This window comes from Charadrius vociferus, unplaced genomic scaffold (genome assembly GCF_000708025.1).
Source record: "Charadrius vociferus isolate BGI_N301 unplaced genomic scaffold, ASM70802v2 scaffold758, whole genome shotgun sequence".
NCBI classification, from domain to species: domain Eukaryota; kingdom Metazoa; phylum Chordata; class Aves; order Charadriiformes; family Charadriidae; genus Charadrius; species Charadrius vociferus.
In genome coordinates, this window is record NW_009649934.1 from 2,500,803 (window position 1) to 2,512,709 (window position 11,907).

General features: G+C 38.4%; 1 protein-coding gene across 1 annotated transcript in view; it reads left to right on the forward strand.

The window, feature by feature from the left end:
- The window catches only part of DOCK3 (dedicator of cytokinesis 3), a 207,870-nt gene that overhangs the window by 50,180 nt on the left and 145,783 nt on the right, over positions 1-11,907 (forward strand). The gene's annotated exons all lie outside the window — the stretch shown is intronic.

Consider the following 11,907-nt stretch of genomic DNA (forward strand, 5'->3'; position numbering starts at 1 on the left):
CCCCCCCTTAAAAAAAGGATTAGGATTAATGTTTTTAATGTGTGTAAAGCAGTTGTGATTTTCTCAGAAGCATTGGTTCCCCTGACAGATGCATAAATCTTATAAACCTTAGCTCATCTTCTTTTTCAATATGTCAGGTAAATCTGGTGGATTCAGTCCATCCAGCCCATAAAAAGATACTTTGTATTGCCTACACTGCCTTTAACTGCACAAGAATAAATGCTACAGGTAGAATATGAATGTAAACTTTTAATTCCTATTAATCTCTATTTAAACAGCACGTACTCCTAATCTAAAGTCAGGATTTTAAGAACAAGTGGGATTTTGTAATAGCAGTTATGTAACTTCTCATTTCTTACTGTAATTTAAGGAAGCTATGCTGAACACTTACCTATGTAAAAATGTGGGAATTGCAGTGAATGTGTTAATGATATTGCTAAGTAGTTCTTTGTAGAATAAATATTATACAATAAAACCAGAATCTTCATGTTGTTTGCTGACTCTGAAGCAGATCTTTGTGACTGAAACCATAAACAAAATGACAGACGCTATTGCAGGTTAAGGCAAGAGAAACCAATATGCTTTTTTACTTAGAACTGTTCCTCTGAAGTTGAAATTGTCTCTTTTGGAGGAATGAAATTTACTGGAACCTATCTATGAGAAGCATAGCTGAAGCTTTTTAGCAGTTCAACGATATTGAAATGTCTTTACTTTTTTTAAATTCACATGAGAAGTATGTAGCTGCAAAACTGTTGGAATACATTCAGCCATTTTCTTTAGGGATTCACAGAAACGTTGCAGGACAAATGGTGGCATCATACCCAGGATCACTAATTACAAAATGCGCTAATAAACTAGTCTGCAAATAATGGTCTATGTTCCATATTTTATTGGAATACTAGTGTGTGTTTTGCTTGTGGTTTTTTTTCCATAACATTTTAGGTGCTCCTAATACAACTTTAAAACCTGGCTTTTGGCAAAATCTTCTCTAACCTATGAACTTGTATTGCATGACCTGCGTGAACATCCTAACACAGACAAAGAATTGTTAGAGACATTTAAGAATACATATATTGACCCAGTTCTACAGACCCTGTGATTTCTTTTGATTTTTTTTTTTTTTTTCCTCTTGCTGCTATGTTTGTCAGGTGCAAAGTAGTGGTACTACTTCTAGACCATTCCATGTGTGTGAATGAGAATATGAATTTTGTGTGCTGTGTGACACTGTATGAGAGAAGCTAGAAAAAGGATAAAAGTATCAGGTTATACACTTGAACTCCACTGGATGTGAATTTTCCTGTTAAGGATGTAAATAGCATTGAAAGTGCAGATGTTTAATTTAAATGCAATGGAAATGCTTTGGGGAGAAAGTATTTTTCAACTTTAGAATTTGGCACACCAGTGTAAGGCATTGCTAAGGGGAAAATATTTATTTGGCAGCGCTTGTTATATACTGTGATCAGTTTTAATGTCTTGATAGATATTTATCATGTTAGTTGTAATTTAGACAGCTGGACTATGGTTAATTAGTCTGAATGATACCTTCTAATAAAGATATCGTGTTTATTCAAAGCAGAAACAAAAGCATTTAACTCTACTTTAAAACCGGTGTGAAAGGCAATATAATTTCTCTGTCATGCAGAAAAATTACCTTAAAGTACTGATTTATGGGAGGGGATTTGTTGTTGTATTTGCAAAAGAATATAGCCTTTTAGTCATGGGTAGGAACCTTTCTTCTGAATGTTATAGGTTCTTTTGCATTTAAATAATAGTAAAAAGCCTACTAAAAGTATGAAATATAGAGGCTTCCACACTTATTTGATACTGCTTCAGTTTCTTTCAGAGCAAAATGTATTTATTTATTGCCTCTCTGACAGGTAAATACTGCCAGTTAGTACTGAATGCAGTGTCTTCCTCAAATCCTCCAGATTTATATCTCTTTCATATGGAGGCCGTACAGCTTCCCTTTTTCTAATACATCCGAGGCTGAGTGGCTTCTGCTGGCACTCAAAGGCAGTGGTCCCAGCAGGAGGCACTTTGAATGACTCTAACAGAGATGGCAGCAGGAGGTTTAAAGTCCTCTTCTTTCAGCCAGATTTACCAATATTCCAAGCTTTGCCAGAACAGAACTTCTGGAAGAAAAAGAAATGCACTTGCTGTGGATCAGGATAACAAATTCTCCTCCTGGAAACCACAAAATTCAGCAAATATATTTTGAGACGTAAAGTACCAGTATGATTGTGATTTTTATGTAAATAGAGGATACAAGTTTACAAGGCAAATGGAAGGTGATGATGTGAGCAGGGAACATTTGATACCAATTTTAGTTCTGCTTATTAAAGCTCGTTCACTGCTGGGACCTCATATTTACAAGCAAGGAAGGGCAGGTTGTAGATGTGAAGGTCAAAGGTGGGGACCTTGACATGGTAGAGCTCAGGATCCTTAGAGGAGGGAGCAGGGAAAAAGCAGTATCGCAGCCCTGGACTTCCAGAGAAATTATTCTGAGCTCTTCAGAGATCTGCTTGAAATAGTCTCATGGAACAAGGCACTGGCAGGAAGAACCATCCAATAAACTTGGCTGTTTCAAGAATCATCTCATCCAAGCGTAAGAAAGGACAGTTCATCCCAGCAAGCGGGAAGTCAAGCAAAGATGCCAGGAGGCTTGCATGGATGAGCAAGGAGCTCCTAGCAAAACTCAAACCTAAAAAGGAAGTATACAGAAGGTGGAAGCAGGGACGAGGAATCCAGGAAGAATATAGAGATACTGTCGAGGCATGCAGAGACCAGGGTTAGGAGAGCCAAAGACCCACCTGAAGACACATCTGGCAAGGGATGTCAAAGGCAACAAGAGGGGCTTCTTTAAGTACATAAACAGTGAAAATGCAGGCCAGCTGCTGAGTGAGGCAGGGGCCCTGGAGACACAGGATAGGGAAAGGATAAGGTGCTGAACGCCTTCTTCACCAGCCTTCACCAGAAATCCCAGGTCCCAGAGGCTGGGAAAAATCTCAAGCAAGGAGGACTTACCCTTGGTGGAAGAGGATTGTGCTTGGGAATACTTAAGCAGATTAGACATACTTAAGTCTATGGGCCCTGATGGGAGCTGGCAAATGTCATTGTGAGGCCACTGTCAATCATCTTTGAAGGATCATGGCAATTGGAACAGGTGCCTGAGGATGGGAGGAAAGCAAGTATCACTTGTGTCTTCGCAAAGGGCAAGGAGAACCCAGTGAACTACAGGCTGGTCAGCCTCACTTCGGTCCCTGGGAAGGTATTGGAATAACTAATCCTGGAAAACATTTCCAGGCTCATAAAGGACAAGAAGGTGATTGAGAGGAGTCAGCATGGATTCACAAAGGGGAAGTCACACCAAGTGGACACCAAGTTGACCATGAGGCAGCAATACACCTTTGCAGCAAAGGCCCAAGGGCTGACTGCGCCCTGGGCTGCATTAGGAAGAATGCCAGCAGGTCGAGCTAGGTGATCCTTCCCTTCCGTTCAGCACTGGTAAGGCCACAGCTGGAGTACTGTGTCCTGTGCTGGGATCCCCAGTGCAACAGAAAGATGTAACTACTGGACACATTCCAGAAAAGAGATGTTACCACATGTCTTATGCTATTTCTGGTTGTTCTCAACCACCCAAACTCTACAGTCTTGCAATCAGGATAATTTATTCTTCATGTAAGAAAGAAAAGGAAAACTATGCTTTTTCAAGCTCAGAGAGGGTCTTGAAAATGTAACCTGTGAATACTCAACACAGAAGATCTTTATACATCTCCCAGAGGCATAACAATTATCAGCTGTGAAAGTCAGCTATATGTGTGTCAGATTTATTTTTCCCCCTTTAGTTGGTTTACAGACCTTTCTCCTTCACTCCACTCATATTTCTATTTTAGTTGTGCTGATCCTATTCAGAGGGATATTTGGGGCCATATGCTGGGAAAAAGGAAGCCTCTTTCATGTTCTTGGGCCCTTTCCTTACTGTATTATCTTTCAGAAGGGTGACTTGTATTTATCTAGTTTAATTAGTAATACTTCTGAAGAAATATGATAAAGCATAATAGATTGTCTTCTTGTTGTGTCCTTTTAGCAGTACTGTGACATGATGAAGACATTGAAAAATGGGGGGAGACACCAGGAAACTAAAAACCAAAAAATCATCCTGGATTAAATAGCAAAACCTTTCATGCATATTTTTTTCCTCAGAAGGGAAAACAAACTTATCTTAAATTGTATGTTCTTACATTTCAAAATGAAAACAAATTAAGTACATTTAATATGCAAAGGATTTGGAACTGGCTTCAATAAATGTGATATAGATTGGAAAGGGGTGGGAGTGGTAATGTCACTTGTTTTACAGTTTTAGAAATAAAGAATTAAATCTTTAAATTTATCAGAATAGTTATCCCCCTCAATTCTGTTTCCTTAAGCTTTGTTAAAAGTTTATCATGACGTTATGAAAGTAGGTTAATGTTGCTGTTAATCCTAAAAAATTGGGAACTTCAATTGAATTTCAGCAAAATAATGGTAAGCTGCAGTCATTTCCACAGTCTCATTATGTAGGTTTTTCCAGCCCTCAGCTACCATCAGTGGCAGCGAGGATGGCGGTGGGCTGGAGACAGAGGGTCACTTCAGGGTATTTCTTCAACCAAATTTTTCCTCTTCTCAGGTAATTATCCCACAGACCCCCTCCTTATTTTTCCTGGAGAAGGCCAATCTCATCTTCTTTGCATCCTATTTTTCTGTTAACTGAAAAAGCTGAACACTGCTAATTTATACCCGGAATACCTGTCTCGTTCTGGCCAAGTTGCATTTCTTGATGATGATGATGGTACAGAGTAACAAAAGCATATGAATGGAAATAACATGGAGTCAGACAACAAAGCCATGTCAGATTTATTTAAAATTGTGTCTGTAGCTGTTAAATGTTGTCATCTGTTACTTGTCCAGAGTTGCTGTATTAGACAACTCGAGTGTCTGAAGTTGTAAATAAGGAAAAGATACAAGAGTCAAGATGCACATCTTGACTGCTAGTGAGTGTAATAGCTTGTACTTGGAGTTATTTACATATATGGTATAACTGATTTTTAAAGTGGAAAAATTGTTTATAAGGGCAATTGAAAAATAAGATTCTCTTTGTACCGTACTTCATTACTATCAATAAAAATAAATACCAAATTGCATCTTCAAGTTAGACATTTAAGGTCTGTGAAGTGATATGAACAAATAGGAAAAAGCTTCTGTTCTTGAAGAAGGGCGGTAGCATTGTACTAACCCTTCGTAAATACATTTTTCTTTGTAATATTCTACGGCAAGCTCTGAACTGGAGATGGGTTGATTTGTTAAGCACAGCATTGTGATAACAGGTTTAAATATTGCCCACTGTCCTTCACAGACAGAATGGTGATCTTAGTAAAGAAAACAGCCCTTTTCAAGAGCAAATAGCTTTGGTAACATTATGAAGACTTCTCCTCCTCTGTGCTGTGTTATTACCTCAAACATTGCTATTGCTGTAGTGTTACCTGGGATCCTCTGGGCATGATTATAGCTAGGAGAAGCTGTAGGGTATTTGTTTGGTTTGCAGCAGATACAACGTATCACCAGGCTTTTGGACTTGTTGGTAGCTAGCTTTGATTTAAATACACCATTTTGGTTTTGGAGCGGATCAAATAATTGTTATTTTCTGTTTATCATAAAGGATTTTAATGTAATTACATTTTAATATGCAATATTAAATATGCAATCCAAGGCAGTTCTGAAATTATTTTGGAGGCAATCCAATTGTTGCTTTGCTGTACAAGGTTTCTGGTAAAGCACATTAAATGCTCTTAAGTAGAGGAGGAGGTTAACACAAGTTATGCAGAAATGAAATTTATAGTACATTTCAGAGAAATAGTGGGAATAATGATTGGTGAGAAGAGTTTTGCATATATACTGCTAGTATGAGGATGCCAATTAAAGTCAGCTTCTGTGTAATTTAAGGCTTTGTATCACAGGTTTCATTCTTTTGAGTTGTGTGGTTTTTTGGGTTTTTTTTTTTGCGCGACTCAAGGAGAGCCGTAATTCTTGTCCTTGCTGCTTGGATTGTTGCCAAGAGCGACAGGGAAACCTTTCTTGAAGTTACTGATGTAAATTCAATGTATCTTTTAGCTCTTAGCTCAAGGATTTCACTATTTGGAAGAAGCATATGGACATAGTATATCCAGAAAAAAGCTACTGTACTATTCAAGTATGGTATACAGTAATTCAGATGTGTCATTTAATCTAACATAAAGGAAAAGCTTGCAGCAACATCCGCTTATCTTGCGAAGGCTTTGTTTGGTTTTTTTTTTCTCTGCTTTTGCTTTCTTTATTCATCTTTCTTTTTATTGCTTAAGTTTTCCCATTGTCATGTGACCGTATTTTAAACTATTTTAGACATTTTCATTGGCAAAAGTCTGAAGAATTTAGTAGTAACAATGTGAGATAGTCTTTTTCTGTCACTAATTTACTCTGCTTTAGTGCACACTGTAAATTGAAATGCCCTCTGTGAATACAGTAAGGAATCCATTTAAAACAGATTTATATTAGAGTAAATAATTTCTGTTTGAAGCTAAAACCTATGAATATTCATAGGAGAGAATAAATGCTATTCATGTTAATGCATTCTTGCTAATAGATAGAGAACTTAAGGGTAGGAGAATGGAAATAAACCAAACCTGAGGTGCCCCCCCACTCTAAATCTGTGGCTTGTTTGAAAGACGAGTGCTGTTTGTGGAATGTTTGACGGTGTGCTGTCAAAGTAGTGTGAGCTCAACCCCAGACTCTAGTGAAAACTCCAGGATGGTAACACCACCCTTTGTAAATGCATTGTGTAGTTTTAATTGGGAGAAGTTGTAATGTAGTTAACTTTATTCTTGCTTGGTGTTACTTCTAGCAGAATCACAGAATGGTCATCAGGGTTGGAAGGGACCTCTGGAGATCATCTAGTCCAACCCCCTCCCCCCGCCCTATTTGTTTTCTGTATTTTTAACTGTTATTAAAGTCTATTTTAGTTCTGTAATATAAGAGGACTAGATGTTGAGGCACACATGTAGAACACAAGAACATGTGCAAGTATTCATTGTGTTCTCAAATTCTTGCCAGTCTTCATACCTGTGTACTACCCACATGTCCCACACAAGCTGTGCTTCTGTTCCTTTCCCTCTTCCTGAGACATCCTTGTGTTGACCTGTGAAGTCTAACCTATATTCATCAACAGCGACTTGATGAATTCTATCTAATTTGATAGGCAGTGTTTAAGGCTTGTGTGGTAATAATGTCGGAGATTTTTGGTAAGATTAAACTATAAATATTGCACAAATCCATAGATTCCAACAGAGCTTTACTATAAAATAATTCGTTTAATCAAAAAATCCAGACAAAACTGAAAAGAATGAGTTTTGTGTTGTTTCCAGTTTTGCTCTTTCCTTTCATGTACTGATGGTGCTTGCAGGCTTTAATATCTGATTTAGATACTAAAATCCATAACAAGGAACCTGGGAAAAGCTACTCACTTTCTTATGTAAGGAAAATAATTTTTTTGTGCCCCTCCCCGCCATTATAGCCTAAGGCAATTCTATGGGAAATGTCTTAAGGGACAGCTCTTGAGAAAGGCAAAATCCTGACTTCTTTACAGTAATGTTAAATGAAGTCATGCTAACAAAATGCCTATAAATAGGTCATCTTCCATAATATACCAATAATTTATATGTTTTCATGTTGTGTGGTATTTATTTAGAGAAGAATGACAAAGGCAGCTTTAGTAGTTCAAAGCCACCGTAGGCATGAAACAGGGAGTTTGTGTTACTGCACAGAAGCATGAAACAGCTTTGTGTTCATGCGAGTGCAGGTTTATTTGTTGTGATTACCTGTTTAAAATCTCCAAACACCTGTGCTGGGTGCTGTGCCCAGGTGTTGGCCGTGGGGACATCTCTGTGGGCATTCGGGCTGGTTCCACAGGACACCTGCAGTGGGGCACAGCTGAGCCCGTTAGCAAAGCAAAGGGCCTCACAGGCAGAGAGGATGAGGAAAAAAAAGAGCGGGAAACGGCCCCAGGACCACACGGGCCAGAGCAGGAGGAGGTGAACAGGCGGCGGAGCGGGTATCCATGCTGCAGTCTGTGGGGAGGACCACACCAGAGCAGGTTTATGCTGGAGGACGGCAGCCTGTGAGTGGGACCCACACAGGAGCAGGGTGAGGAGGAGGGAGCAGCAGAGAGGAGCTGCTGGGCACTGACCCCCCCATTACCCTCCTGAGGGGGCGTGAGGGGTGGAGGAGTTGGGAATGAAGGAGTGAAGTTGAGCCTGGGAAGAAGGTAGGTGGCAACAACTTAATTTAATTTACCCCAAGTCAAATCTGTTTTGCTGGGATGGTAAAGGGTAAGTGATCTCCCTGTCTTTATTGCAGCCCACAAATATCTTCATTTTGTTCCCCCTGTTGGGGAGGGAGAGCGTGTTGGCTGGGGGCCTGGGGGCCTGGTAAAGGGCAGCCCACCACAGCACCAAAACCATCTTGACTTTTGATCTCTGTAGAGTTAATATGGAGACTTTAAATAGAAAAAAACAAAACAAAACCCAAACAAACAAACCACCAGAATTCTGCTTTTTGATTTGTAGCTGTATATGTGATTATCCAGGCACTGATAAGCGGGACTCATTAGTAGTAACAGATCAAAGAAAAACAGCAAATGTATTTGTATCTGGGGATAATAAAATAAGGCAACAAGATGTGCTAGAGAACAGACTTGTGCTCCTTGTAAGAATGGAGTCCTTAATTCATTAAGGCTATCCAGATGCTTTGTCCCTGACACACCTTCATTGTTACCATAACAGTTTTTGCATAAGTATTTACTTTTATATTCTGGCCTAAAACATTTGCCTAATATGTTCAGAAATGTGCACAGCAGATCATTCTGGACAGACTCATTTAGTGTTCCTTTGCTGTGACAAAGCTAGATGAAAAATGAGAGGTTATAGGTTGTATGAAAGTTTACTGTGAAACAGAATGAACACTTACATATTGGATTGACTTGCATTTTTTTTAAATTAGCTACTAACAAGATGATAAAGTTTCAGGTTTGTTTACCGTGGTGCTACTCTGACTAAAATAACTTGAATTACTCTAATGCTTAAAATTAGTTTTTCTGGAAATGTGGTGTCCAGGATCATCTGTTTCACTTTAAGCAGTTTTCTTTACATGGGGGTAGGAATCCTGATCATCTTAGCTTAGTGTTGAATTTTGAAGGTCTTTTTTTTTTTTTTTTTTTTTTTTTGAAAGAAAGACAGCCAAGGAAAGCCATTAAAATATGTGCATCCCCCTCCCTCTCTCCCTCTCTCCCGAATGGAGATTCTTAGTCACTAGACTCTTGTGGTGTGAGGAGGGTCATTATAAACTGTTGTTTGACTGCTTCAAAGTCTTTGCTGCCTGTAAGCCTGGAATTAAGCTACCTTCAATTCTGTTCTAACTCTCCTTTCTCTCTCAAGTATTTTCCTCCACTTTCATGGGCTTTGCATCTATGGTTCACTTCACTTGACCTCAGATCACAGCTACAGCTCCTCTAGCTTTCCACTGCCTAGATACCTCTTCTTCCTTCCTCGCGGGGGACCTTGTATTTTCCGAAAAGGACACCATATGTTTAGTGCTTTGTCTGTCAATACTTGCTTATTCTGTTGAAAGCAGATGAAATATTTTTTTAAGAGTAAGTCTGAGAACTGAAGCTGAAAGGGACAGATTGTCCTGATCATGGAACACGAGATAAAGTTCGAGAGAAGTTTGAATTAGGGTTTTTTCTTTTTTTTCGGATCGTTGTATAGGACCTAATGTGACTAGCTTTCACAAAATTGTATTCTGCAATCTCATTTCTCATTTATTTGTATTTAAGTAAATACAAATAAATACTATTGATACTTTTGTAAAAAATAACCATGTAAAAACAGACTCCAGATCATCCAGTTGATAGCCTTGAACCATAATTTCAAGAGTACAGGCGTGGCTCTTTCAGCAGGTTTATTTGGGAAGTCTGAGTATGATGATTTTGGAGCTGATTCTCAGAATTGTTTAACTGCCAACTGTTTTATTGCTAGATATGCCTAATTTGCTTATTTTTTAGTCCCAAACTCCATTGTCTTCATCTTGTGTTAGAAGAAGTTACAACCCTTTCTTTTCATGTAAATAGCATATAAAAATGGATTTCAGCTTATATAGGACTTACTTTGGACCACATTTAGTGAAAAAAATGAAACACAAATCTGGTCATTTTGTACTTATCAGCGATGCATGATCATCTTCCCTAGAACAAGTGTGTTCAGCCCTAGAGATATGTGCCTTTCTGTTTGGATCTGGTGTCTGTAGTTCATTTTTTCAGGCGGGACCAGAACCACTGTGGATACATATTTGAAAGATGGTGCATCTTTTAATCTCAAAATTGTTTGATAAGAACAGCAGATGATTCTATCTGTGCTTAACCTGCTTCAGCAAAACAGATGTGTAATCAGGTTCAGAGGAATTAACAAATTGCTGATCAAAATGGAGTGCATTTGAAAGCTGTTTTCCTAAGTCATGTAAATCTAGTGGTCTTGTAGGAAAATCAACTCAAGTAGATGGAAATTCTTTTTCCATCTCATCTTACCTATTTTTGGCAAAAAAAGTGAAAGACATTTTTTCTGATCATATGTTGCAATGGAAAACACTTATGATTTTCTTTGTGGATGTTCCTCTGTCAGATTTAGTATTGATAAATGCAGATGTCTTTATTTAGAGAGCTTTTATAAAACACCCATTTGCAAGCAGAAATGCGATCAAGACAATCCTAGCTTGCAAAATCTCAGTTTCAGTCCGTCTAGTCAGTGTTTTCCCCAAGTGACATTCAGATGTTTCAAGTTTTGCGTACAGGTAGGAATGGAGCTTAGGTGTTTAAAAACTGGCATTCAACTGCAACAGGAGAGGTTTTCTTTTTTCTTCTTGGGATCCTCATTCATTGCACATTGGCCATTTTATGCCGTATGAGACATGGCTGTGTAGACAACATCTGCCTTGGCACACAGTTCTCAACTGGCAGATACTGGAGTAGTTAGGACATGTTTCCTTATCTTAGGGGTGCATATAGGTGGCCTTGGTTGCTAGCACCAGACTTTCCTTTTTGTGGGCTTCCCATACAGTTATTTCCTGCAGGGGGAAAAAGTATTTCCACTTCTGTGTTTGGGGGGTTTGGTTTGGGGTTGCGGTTTGGGGTTTTTTCCATATTTGAAGAATACTAGGTTTTTTGGAAGAGATTACAGTGTTAGTTGTTTAGATTTTTTTTTTTTTCTTGGGGGTGGTAGTGTGTTGTGGGTTTTTTGTTTTTTTTACTGTCTATGGTAATCTTCCTCTTTCAAAGTAATCCTGCAGGTGGATTTTATCATTAATTGCTTTAGTCCCTCTCAGAGTGCAGATCATGAATATTCATGTCCCTCCCACCTAACATAGATAACTGAGTAAATTTTAGTAATTGGAATATCAAAAATATTAAGTCATTTTCTGTTGTGACTGTTCAGAGCCATTAAGTTAGCTGCTGACAGAAACCAAACTATTTCACCTCTCTGTTACTTTACATCTAAAACTTTGAATTTATTATATGATTGAAATAAGTGGTCCCTGCTGCACATAATTAATCCTCTTACCTATAGCATTAGGTTCCATCAGCAAATGGATGACCCCTAAGCAGACTGAGCCTAAACTTTAGAAATAAAAAGTTATACAATTTAAATAGCATCAGTTAGCACTACTTTTTGATATAAATACTTTTAAGCTTGTACAAACTGGATTAATGTTCCTCTAGGGTAATTAAATGAAAATTTGATCACTTATTAATATCTCTCTCTTTCTTTCTCTTTCTTCTTTCTCACACTCTTT